The following is a 13,380-nucleotide window of genomic DNA, read 5'->3' on the forward strand; positions in this document are numbered from 1 at the left end:
TGCTGTCATTCGCGTGTCAAACGGTCCTTCTTAGTGAAACAACAATTCACTTATGCATTTGCAAGGGTCATTTACTGCATCTGGTGGTTCTGTTGTGACCACTTCTACATAAGAGACTGGAAACAGACTGGGTAACTGTTTCATTAAGGACCTTTGCTCTAATCAATACAATACAGGGACCTTCAAGTGGTCAACCACTTTCATTCCCCACATCATTCCCACAACAACATGTCTATCCATGGCCTCATGCACTGTCACTGACGCTACCTGCATATTGAAGGAACACCTAATATTCTGCGTGAAAACTCTCCAAGCAGACAGCACTTGCATCGACTTCTCTAGTTCCCATTAAACATATCCACTCTCTTTCCCTCGTTGTCTCTCTTCTTTCTTCCAACTTTCCACCTCCTTGCCTTCCCTCTCCATTCAGAGCTACCTATTCTGCAACACTTCTCAGGTTTTTATTTCATTCTATTCTCCTGTCCATGTCCACCTATGATCTCTTACCTGTTAACCTGTACTCCTTCCACTGTACCTTCTTCCTTCCATTCCTCTCCTCCTCCCACCTTTTTTATTCAGGAACCTGCCTGCCTTTTATCATCTCTTCATAAGGATTTTAGTCCCAAAGTGTTAATTACTTGCTGTGTGACTTGCTAAAGTTATCAAGCACTTATATGTTTTGAAAATCAAAATCAGAATACTTTTAGTTTGAAAAGAATGTAGTGTTGAGGATGGGGAATGGTAAAGAGTATGAGGTAGGGTTGCAGAGTACATGGTAAATGTAAGCCATGGAGTCATCAATAACACTAGACAATGAAGATTTTGCTTCCTAAACACTTTTTGATGTATTTTATTGATTTTGGGCTGCTTAGCGTGAAAGTCACCTTAAAAGGTTCCTATCACTTATCGTTTTTTAGATATAAGCTATTTTTTGTGATTTCCTGTCATATTTTAAGTCTACTTGTATTTTGCCCACAAAGCAAGCTGTTTTGGTCAGACAAAGCATGCCTGGGCATGCACCCAGTGCAGGTGCTATGCAAATGTTGTATTAGGCCTGGGAATGCTTAGTCAGGGTAGATGCATACAGACTATAAAAGGCAGCAGACAGATGCTGTGCATTACACTGACATAGATTGAATGCATGTTGATGCACTTGTTCTTCAGACAACAGCATTGTGAGTGTACTTAACAATAGCATTTATTATCTTCAGGAAGATTCAATACTGCAGAAATGTCTCATCCATATCACAACAGATGCAATACATTCCATTACATATGTGTTGAGTATAAGCTTAAGGAGCAAAGACGCAACATGACTCCACTTATTAAGAAAGCCTACGGGTTCTGCTTTAAAATTGGTGACCAACACAGACCATGGGCTCTTCAGATTAGTTGTGCAACATCAACCTGAGATCTTGGCTCAGAGGTATATTGTATGATTAAACATACTAAATTCAATAAAATTTAATCTATTGTTTCTCCAACTTCCTACATTATACAACAAATCTGAAATTATCTTTATGTTCAACTTATAGTTGTCTATCATCACCAATTTCTTTGCAGGAAGTAAAACCTTTAGGGGGAAAAAAACTGCTGTCCAGTGTAATCTGTCTGGATGTGTGAAATGAAAGCAGAGAAGGCTAAAGCAAGAGGATGAAAATAATGCCAGAGCCATGAAAGATAAACAGCAGTGACAGAAAACACTGTGAATGCTGGATATGCTCATGTGACCACGCAGCATCAATGTTTTCTGGGGAGTTTTCCCATCTGAAAACTGAGCCTAGTGGGCATTCCATTGGGAATTCACTGGGACAATTCAGTGGCATCAGTAGGACAGGCAGCAGAGAGGAAGGAGCCTATCACTATCATGAGGCTGGACCTCAGAGGCTGCTGGTAAGATGCATTTTGAAGTTTTGACAGAAATTTGATACCTCAAAGAATGTTTTAATTTTATTCACAAAATGGCAAATTGAATTTATTGTATTAGTTTCTGAAATATGGAGATTAATTTGAGAATAATTATTTTGTTATTGTTGGATATTGAATTAGAATCCAGAAATGCCAGATGTTGATTGTCATAAACAATGAATACCCTGATGCCTTGATTGTTGATTGCTTGAGTAAATGCCTGATATCAGTGAAGATTAATCATGTTGGGCAGGTACAAAAGCATTCACCTGTGGAACTTAATCCACTGACAGTTTGGCAAATTGTTAAACTAGTAGAAAGAACTGATAAAAATCACAGCAATCCATTTTTTTTAAATCAAGAATTTCAAGCAGCTATTAACTGTAAATTTCTTGGATTTACCACATGTAATTTCATCAAAAGTCTGTTAGGAATCCCATTAATGGAGGTAAATTGGTTTTGTACAATATTCTTGCAAAGTTTTAATAACAGAACAGAAGAAGCTCTAAGAAAGCAACAGATCCAAGAATGTCTGATTCATTCTATTTTTGTTTAAGTGTTCAAGATTTAAAGAAATTAACTGGAAATAATCCAAGAATACAAGTGAATTTAGGGATGAATTTTTATTGAAAAGTTGGCTTCACTGGTAGTTGCCCCAGGTGGTGCTCATCCACAAATTTCCTCAGAATGTGAACCTCAATATTCTTTGCAGTGATCATGTGGGTAAATTAGAGGGATGGTCATATAGAATGGGTTGATACCTATTACCCATAAGGATTGGGACAAGAAGTGTTTCGGATTTTGGATTTTTTTCAGATTTTGGTATACCATTTTTAAAAATTTACAGACTTAAAGATACATTACAATACAAATATTTCTTCTTTGGCTTGGCTTCGCAGACGAAGATTTATGGAGGGGGTAAAAGTCCACGTCAGCTGCAGGCTCGTTTGTGGCTGACAAGTCCGATGCGGGACAGGCAGACACGGTTGCAGCGGCTGCAGGGGAAAATTGGTTGGTTGGGGTTGGGTGTTGGGTTTTTCCTCCTTTGTCTTTTGTCTGTGAGGTGGGCTCTGCGGTCTTCTTCAAAGGAGGTTGCTGCCCGCCAAACTGTGAGGCGCCAAGATGCACGGTTTGAGGCGAGATCAGCCCACTGGCGGTGGTCAATGTGGCAGGCACCAAGAGATTTCTTTAGGCAGTCCTTGTACCTTTTCTTTGGTGCACCTCTGTCACGGTGGCCAGTGGAGAGCTCGCCATATAACACGATCTTGGGAAGGCGATGGTCCTCCATTCTGGAGACGTGACCCACCCAGCGCAGCTGGATCTTCAGCAGCATGGACTCGATGCTGTCGACCTCTGCCATCTCGAGTACTTCGACGTTAGGGATGAAAGCGCTCCAAGTGTTTGGCCTGGAAGTCAGCCTGAAGAAAACTGAGGTCCTCCATCAGCCAGCTCCCCACCATGACTACCAGCCCCCCCACATCTCCATCGGGCACACAAAACTCAATACAAATATTTACATATGCACAAATTAACAGAAGTAGACATATACCGTATATAATCAAGTAATTGTTGATACCATATAAAAGTCAACCTTTTTACTCCTAAAAATCAGGTGTTTTTTTTGTATGACCTGTGTAAAAGTCAACCCCCCTATTTTTAGCCTCAGATACCCACCCATCTGAGCTCCCAACTATGGATCCTCACCCTGACACCCACCCATCCAAACTCCTGACTGCAGATCCTCACCTGACACATGCCCATCTAAACTCCCAACTGTGGATCCTTGACCCAGTGCCTGCCCATCTAAACTCCCGACTGTGGCTCCTTGCCATGACACCTGTCCATCTAAACTCCCAACCATGGATCCTCGCCCTGACACCCAATCATTTGAAATCCCAAACGTGGATCCTTGCCCTCCCACCACCCACACACTACCTGCCCATCTAAACTTACAACTGCAGATCCTCACCCTGGTGCCCACTCATCCGAACACCCGACCATGGATCCTCACCCCAGCGCCCACCCATCACAACTCCTGACTGAAGATTGTCATCACGAAGGACCATATATCTGAGCAACCGATGCCCTGATAATGAACATACTAACCAGTCATGGCTATCCGAGCTCCTGTCACCTTGAACAATGTAGGTACTCATGAGGTCAAAAGTCTGATCCATGTAAAAGTCAATCCCATCTTTTTTTGTCCCAAAAAGTGGTCCAAAAAATTTGACGATTACACGAATATTTAAAAATCTACAATCAATAATGCATGACTTATGTCCACTGCATCTCATTCTCTGATCGGGATTTCTGAACTCTTTGATGTATTACGTATTACCTATTACCTTATGAGACCATGGACAAAAAAAAAAGTTTTGAATTTTGGATAGTTTTGGATTTCAGGTACTCAGATAAGTGGTATTCAACCTGAATAAGAATTCTACAATATTGACCCATCATTTAGAAGAAAGATATCTGTTGCAGCTCAGATTTATTTGTGTCTGAGTCAGTATATAAAAGGGGATTCAGAGACAATGTTCTTTCCTTAACATCCTTTCAATTATTTCTTGATTGTTGAGGATGCAGATGAGGAATTGTTGCAAAGAACTTGAAAAATATCACCAAGCCCAACTTTCTTCCAAGCAGGTATTATGCCTTTTAGAAAAATGTCACCATTCCTTTCTCGTAACTAGAGTCAAAATCTTGCAATTCCCTTTCAAGAAAATTTTCCAAGTGCTTCGTCAAATCAAGTCAATTTTATTATCAACTGACAGCACGAGTACAAACTGATGAAACAGCATTCTCTGGTCCTCGGTGAAAAACGTGCAGACACACAATCCAGCATAACACACATACAGACAAACAATAAAGATGTAGAACAAGTATTCATATATACAAATAAATAAATAAATATTGTTTTGAGAATATGAGCTGTTCCTTTGGTCATTCAGCATTCTCTCTGCCCGTGAAAGAAGCTGTTTCTCAGCCTGGTGATGCTGGTTCTGATACTCCTGTATCTCTTTCCCAATGGGAGCAACTAAAAGATGCTGTATGCAGGTTGGAAGATGTCATCAACACATTTGTGAGGGCTCATCGGACAATGACCCCTCAGCTCACATTGATGGGAGGGATTGAGACTCAATAGAGGGTCACTGGAGTCTTGAGACTCCAGTGAACCTCTCTTCCACTCTTGTGGTCCTATGGAATGACCTCTGATTCATTTCTCTGCAGCAACTGTACCACATTGTCATGCAGCTAGCCAGGATGCTCTTGATAGATCTGCTGAACGTTGACATGATGGTGGCTGGTAGCCTTGCCCGTTTGAGTCTTCTCAAGAAGTGCAGTTGATGTTACACCTTTCTCACAAGTAAAGAGATGCTGTGTGTCCATGATGGGTCATGGTTCAGTGAACGCAAAGGAACTTAGTGCTCTCTACTCTCTCTACTGCAGAGTTGTTGATGTGGAGGTTGGTTGTACCTGGTCCTCCTGAAGTCCATGATTATCTCCTTTGTCTTGTCCAAAATGAGACTCAGATTTTCCACCTCTTCTCTGTAGTGTGACTTATCATTGTTGCTGATGAAGCAAACTATAGTTGTGTCATCTGCAAATTAGAGCTGGATCTGCCACCTTGTCCTCCTCAAGGAGGCATCTCATTATCCCATTCCCAAGTGCAATTGGGAGAAGACTGTAAATGCTGTGTTAGCAAATCAGTTGTTCAGGCAGAATACTTGGGCAGAACTCTTCAGTCAATGTATAGTGCTGGAACTCTTTACTGAGGACTATCTATGACCTGTCTCAATAAAGGATCCTGACCTGAAATGTTGACTTACTCTTTCTATCCATGGTTATCTCCTGACCCATTGAATTCTTCCAAAAGCTAATTGTATGCTTAGCTTTTGATCATCTGTGGTCTTCTTTTTTTTTTAATGCTATCTTATTATTGAACCCCAAATTCTTCAGATGATTGAACAAAAATCCATCCTGTTTTAGCCTTGATCCAGAGCTTTTGAAGGGATTAAGAAATCAATAATTTATCAGGTAATTTGTGAGGATATTGGTGGTAAATATAACAGATAATTCAATCCAGGAACATGATGCTTGCACATTTGTGAGCCTAAGTATAAATGAAGGCTTTTCTTCAGTAGGATTCAGGAGCAAATTGTTTATTTAATGTTCAATAACAGAAATAAAAGGTATTAAAAGAATCAGACAAAAGCTACATCTTATTTATTTTAGTATCCAAAACTGAAGGAAAATGAATAATGGTAGAAAATATTGGTGATTTTGAAAAATACAAGAAGAAAAATGCACGTTATAATGTTCTTCTGTAAAATGATCAGAGAGGACTTGATATTTATAAATGTTTGCAAGTTTGTTACCCAGAAATTTATCTGCAAATATTTGGTCAAATCTTGAACAGCTTGTACATCTGATAGAGAAAAGGATCGTTCAGAACTCACAAATTCAAACCTATAACAGACAATGTTGTTATAAGCGTCAGGTGCAGATTGTTAACTGAATATGTCTATGTTCTGAAATTCATTGTCAAGAAATTGAATGTAACCCTTCTTTTGGTGTGCTAAAACATGGCCATGCATTGTGTTCACATCCAGACAGGTCTATCAGGGTTTTATTGTATGAGAAGCTGACACAATAGTGTCCTCCAAGAATTACTGTCACTGCACCATGGAAAATGTTAAAGAAATTTCAGAATCTGACTAGTTATATGTCAATACAAAGTCTGCTCTTTCACTCGGATGCTTGCACAGACACATAGATAATCATGTAAAGGTTACTCAATACCCTACATCTCCATTCAGTCAAAAACAAAAAGATAGAGGAAGGAGGTCACATATATTGAAGGGCGCCATTGAAATCTCAGCATTTGATTCTCTATCTTCCTTTAGCTCATGGTAAGAAAGGCACTGGGCTCCAATTTGCCTCAAGAGCAAGTATATCCACTATTTGCCAGGTACTTGTTCTTTCCCATTTAACTGTGATGTCTATCTTTCCTTTCATTTTCAACAGAGGATAAGAATGCTGGACAAGTCCACTTCCAAGTTCTTGAGGGCAGTGGTACAGGTACCCGAGTCTATAGCATCCAGTCTCTGCTGGGGATTAGTAACATTTCCATCATACACCCCTGGTCATGTGATGGATGCCTTATAGCCACACAAGTAAGACACATGAAGGCTTGCTGTTTAAGCTCATTCTGATCCAGCTGGAGATGTAGGCTCTGCCTCATGGGAGCAGCTAGAAGGGTTTCAAGAACAGTACTGTTCATGGCATCCTCACTGAGCAGACAGAAGGCACAAAGAGTAGATTAGTGCACCTACACTTTGTACTTGCCCAAGAACATGGACATTTCTTTGTGAGGAACCAATTGTTCTACATTGAGAGTTTTTAATCTCCAGCAAAATGCTTTCTGGCAAGAGATGCCACATCTAAGCAGACTGCACTCTTAATGGGCCATAGAAATGCCCAAATCATGTCTCTCTTCTGCAAGAATAATGACATGACTCATCACAAAATGTAGAAAAGTACAGCACAGGAACAAGCCCTTCAGCCTAAATTTTCTGTCAGCATGATCAAGATTAAGCTAAAACTTTACTGCTTGAAAAATATACCAATCCCACCATACCCTGTATATTCCTGTGTTTATCTAGAAGCCTCAAACACTACTATTATGTCTCTTCTTTATCCCCCAAACTCACAATATACTTCATGGAGAACATCAAATATCCTGCTCTAATTTTGTGGAAATCTGATTCCAGGAAGGAACCATGAATATGTGAGTCAGATCTATCAGCCTACTTAGCTCTGGCTTTACACCTTGAAACATCTATCTGGTCCCTTCAGACAGCACCGGACAGGATATTGGTTTTTCTCTTCGTCTCCTCTCACCATAGCCTCTCGGGTATCATGATGACCAATGCCCCATAGCTGATCATCCTGGACAGCAACAGATCAGTAGTGTAAAGGCATCCTATCAGAAGGAAAAACTTTTTGTGATCACGACGTACACCCTTGTAGATTCAATGTGAAATAGGGCAGCTTTCAGCCACAGAGGAGACACAAATCAAGTTTGTGAACCAAGAGAAATATTCATGTTCATACATAACTGTGATGACTTCCACGTTTTATGTTGGGACAAATTTTACTGACAACTTGCCCTACTTGTTTCCACATCCCTGGTCGAGGAGGAAGTTGACGGGATGAGCTGGAGGTACAGGATGCCATGCCTCTTGCAATAAAAATCAATCTATCATTTATGTTCCTGATAGCTTGCTGTGCCTGCAAGTTAGCTGTCTGCGTATTTTGCACCTGCATTCCTAGGGCCCACTACACATTAACATTTACCAGGTTTTTGTTCTGGCTTAATGTTTTTAATGAATAACTAAAATTCTTCTAAATTATACCTTTCCATCTGCCACCTTTTAAAGCAATCTCTCAGGGAATTCCTATTTACTAATGGGATTGCTGGGTCTTCCAAAATGTTAATTAATCTAATAAGAAAAGTGATTGTCAACCCATGTGGAAATAATACACCTGTTTGGTTTTAGCAAAATGTGGGACGAGGCACCAAGCTGAATTGGCATTATGCAGTTCCACTTGATGAATGTTGTGAGTTAGGTATAACAATGTATTTATTACAGTGGGTGAAGGTGGGGGGAGAGTGAAAAGGGTGGAGATTTACTGACATACGGTGACATGGAGATAAACAGGATGATTCCAACTCCCCGCTATCACACCCATTACCTTTCTTATTATTTTTCTAACCCCTGCAATTTATTCTCTCTTATGTGGAATTGGGTGATAGGTCCTGAATTGGAGTGGACATGGAGTGCACTTTGATGATGTGACCAGCAGGACTGAAGTCTAGAAAAATAAAAGGTGGACATTGAATTCATTCACAGTGTAAAGGGAGAGTGAAGTAAGATTCTGTCCATTTGTATTTCACAACTGCTGTCAGAGGCCAATAACTGTGTTAGTCCTCAGTGTGTATGTTTAGAAACATATACTTGTCAGCATGAAGGTATCCACAGACATGTTTACTGCAGCCATAACACTGTCAGAATATTTTGCCCAACCCCCACCTACTGATGATTTTTTACATTAGTGTTCATTTTCACGTGTTGAGGAATGGATTTTCAGCATCTATGATTGTAGTCAATAATGTAATTTACTTTTCAGCCTGATCATATGTTGATCCTCAGATAGCCAAAGGCAATGCTAATGCATTAAAGATAATGGTGAATTTTATCACCCAGGCTTGCTTTCATCAGGTGTTGACACCACACATATAGGAAGCAATCCACATTATCTAGTGTCTTGTTGTGTACCTTTTTTGTTAAAGCAGGTGCTGCTTTGTTTGCAGAAACCCTGGCAAATTTCTACACAGGTGTGGTGGAAAGTGTGCTGACCAGCTATATCATAGTATGGTATGGGAACACCAATACCCCATGAGCTTAAAGCCTCTAAAAGGTAGTGAACACAGCCCTGGACATCAGAGACAAAACCCTCCCCACTAATGAGTACATCTACATGGAATGCTGCCTTCGGAGAGCAGTAGCAATCATCAAAGATCCTCACCACTCAGCACAAGCTCTGTTCTCACTGCTGCCATCAGGAAAGAGGTACAGGTACCACAAGACTCACACCTGCAGCTTCAGGTACAGCTGCTACCCCTCCACCATCAAACTCCTCAACAACAAACTCAATCAAAGACTCATTTAAGGACTCTTACATGTGCACTTGATTGATTTTCTTTTTGTCCTCTCTGTATTGCACAGTTTGTTTACATTTGTTATCTGCATACAGTTCTTTATTTGTTTACATGCATATGCTGTGTACAGTTATGTTTTGCACTACCAATTAGTGGTAATTCTTCCGTGCCACAGGAAGAAGGAATCTCAGGGTTGTATGTGATGTTGTGTATGTACTCTGACAATAAATCTGAAAACTGAAAGGTTGAGACAGAAGTATGTCAAACTTCAGTGGGGCTTCTTGGAAAATGGGTTTTGAATTTTATTTTTTCCTTTTCCATTTTTTCTTTTATTTTGATTTTTTTGTTGTTATTGTTTATTTTATTATTAAAAATTTGCTCAGGATTTATAAATTATGATTTTTTTTTCTAATTTTGTAGCACATTGTATAATTGTACTGTTCAATTGCTTATATCTTAAATACCAATAAAAATATTTTTAAAAGGAAAGGATTTTTGTTTTGTGGATGTTGAGACCAAAGCACATTCCATTGCATATCTCAATGAAAGAGTAAATTATAATTTGCATCTAGGCCTCCATATATACATGTAAGGATCTTCTTCATTCTGTAGTTCAATGACTGAAATTGGGGCAACCTTGGTTCTGAAATGGAGGTGGCATCAACTGAAGAGATTTCCATCTAACATAGATAAGCTTCACTGTAGCAGCAATATTTTTGAAGTCATAAGTGCAGCACAGTGAAAAGAAAATGGAAAATAGCATTGGCACCAGACTGCACGAAGATTAATTGTGTTGTCAAATTATTGGTTAGGATCAAGGCTTGCATGTCATCACACAGCAATTACAATGTGGTAACAAATTTACACCAACAGCTGGATCTGAGATCAACACCATGCCATCTTTCCTGCCTGACAGTGTCAAATGGCTTTTGTGTAGTCATCAAAGCCAGTTATTGTGACTGAGGCTGCTCCATGCATTTCTCTCAACATGATGCATTGTGCACCTTATGTTTGTTGTCCTCAAGATGGAGAGAACACACTAATGCTCTGCAGCCACTGGGAAGAGGTGATAGCCAGCACAAAACTTCTAGTCTAGGAATCACAGATTATAGCAGGAACCTCAAAGCATGGGAGAGATATGATCAGCGAAATCCTCCATATCATTGGCAGGAAAAAGTGTCTTTGTTACCCCACCTCCCCCCGACATCTAATTATACTCAATCAGATCTGATTGGCAATTCATGTCATTTGCATTCCCTACACCTGACTACCTACCGAGATTATATTCTGATCTTTGTCACAGAAAAGAAATTACCAAGTAGACAGAGGAAACAATTCAAGAATATTCACAAACAATTTTAAAAATACATAGATCACCACTGACTTACAGAAAAGCAGAATGGTTTTCAGAGCACTGAGAATCATGTTCCCTGGAAGCACAAAATGTGAATGATGGAATGAACGTATCACTTTCGAAGGTGCCCACTGGCGTAACCCATCAAGGTCCTTCTGCACCACCACAGTATCTGCAGGTCTTATATTGCCCACATGAGTCACCTGTAAAAACAGAGTGGATGCAAGTCATCATTGATTTCAACAGTGCCTGGGAAGAAGGAAGATACTACTACTTCAATTACATTTCAGCAAGATATTGGATGATGTGATATTGTGTAACCCTCGCACCTCAAATTCTACAAATGCTAAGTGAGAAATTGTGTGCCAGTTCAATGATATAAAGGAGGTAAGGAATAACATCAAAGACCACACTGAAGTTGCTACTCCTGGCAATATGGTCAACTAATCTCACACACCCTGAGTTGAATGTGTTTTTTGGCTACCAGTCAGATGCACTCTTACACATTAATTTCAATAGAACCAAATACTAGGAGAGAACAATGGATTGAAAATCCTGTCATGCCTGGCTGGTACTACAGAAAGGGAAAAAAAGGACATGAATTTCTATAGCACCTATTGCATCATCATTATATGCTAAAGTGCATCATGACCAACAATATATTTTTATAGACAAATCGCAGTTGAAATATGGAAGATACCACAAGCTAATTTGCATGAAGCAGAAGCAATTAGATAATGACCTTATCGTTGGTTTCTGTGAGAAACACTCAAAATATTGGAGGAACTTAGTGGGTCAGAAGCATCCATGGAAAGCCTGATGGATTCAACTGTCTTGTTTTCCAGTTTTCCACCATCTTCAGACTTCTTATTGATATCAGTTTATGAGATATTGCTTGCCTGATTGATATAGGTTAGCCAAATAATACCTTACTAAAAAGCAGCTTGGGTCACCTTCAGACTGGTACTTTAAGATCATGCACGTACATGTGAGGGAGGTAAAAATGTCTAGTTTACCAACCCTCATTTGTATATATTTTGATCATGGAGATTAGCTCATCTTTCACGATTTTCTTTAAAACTCTCGTGTCCACGATGATGCCTCTGTATATACACTGATACTTCTTTCATTTTATGTTCTTCTTTTAACCAACTCGAATTATCGAAGGAACAGATGGATCTGTTTTTGATCTGGCACTTTTGCAAATACATCAACAATGTGGAGTTCTCCACAGCTAGGCCCTATCTACATAGAGCAATGGCTGAGTAAATGGAGAAGCAGATCAATCATGTTAGTGCCAGAACTCCAGAGACTGATTTCTAAAAAAGGAGCAGATCATTTGTAAATAATACCAGCTGTGAATGCCAAGCCAAGCAGACAAGACACAACCTGAACCTGGCATATGCACAAAATAAAACATAGAGTGTTGGAATAATCAACAAGTCGGGAAACATCTGTGGACAAAGAAACACAGTTAATACAAAATCCTATTGTCACATCTCAACTGCTGGCTATCTGCTGAGTATTGTCTGATTTGTCTCATATTTAGAACATAGAATATAGAACATTGCTGTACAATACAAGCCCTTCAACCATCAATTTTTCTTTTATCCCTGTGCATGTTTAAGAGTCTATTTCGCTTTCATGTTTGAGAACCTTTCATATTTCTGTATAATCTACTAAATTTTCTCAAAATAAAAAGTCGTCTTCGTCTTGTAGCAAAGCCCCTTTTTGAATATGTGGAATTTCTGGAAAGTTTCTCTCATTTGCATCAAGGAACAAATGGACAATAACAAATGTAGGTAGTGGTTTGTAAAAATCCCTCTGGTATTCCCATCCTGACACTAACAAATGAAATTCAGCAAATGTCTACCTTGACATGCCAACTTTACAATATTGTATCTCCTTGTGATTTGCCTAATTATCTCAGTCAGTGGGTAATATGAAATGGGGCTTGGGGTAGAAATATTCTCCAGCTGTGTTACTAAAGTATAAGGCTATCACATTAGAAGCAAAATATTTCCAACTGCTCTCAGCACATTGTCAATATTTGCAGTGCATCTCATTTTATAAGACTGACTCAGCAGATAGTTTTTATATCACTTCTCAGAATGTTCAGTTTTTATGTCTCATTCTGGAAATTTGTGCATCAAAATTTTAAATTTGGACATATAGCATGATAACAGGACCTTCTGGCCCATGACCCTGTGTTGCCCAATTACACCCAATTGATCACCATACGTTATTGAAGGGTGAGAGGAAATCGGAGTCCCTGAGGAAATTCACGCAGACACGGGGAGAATGTACATATTCCTGACAGACAGCACTGGATTCGAACCCGGGTCACTGGCACTGTAATAGCATTGCGCTAACTGCTGCAGTAATTGTGCTG

The sequence above is a fragment of the Narcine bancroftii genome, chromosome 1, assembly GCF_036971445.1.
Source record: "Narcine bancroftii isolate sNarBan1 chromosome 1, sNarBan1.hap1, whole genome shotgun sequence".
In the NCBI taxonomy this organism is placed as follows: domain Eukaryota; kingdom Metazoa; phylum Chordata; class Chondrichthyes; order Torpediniformes; family Narcinidae; genus Narcine; species Narcine bancroftii.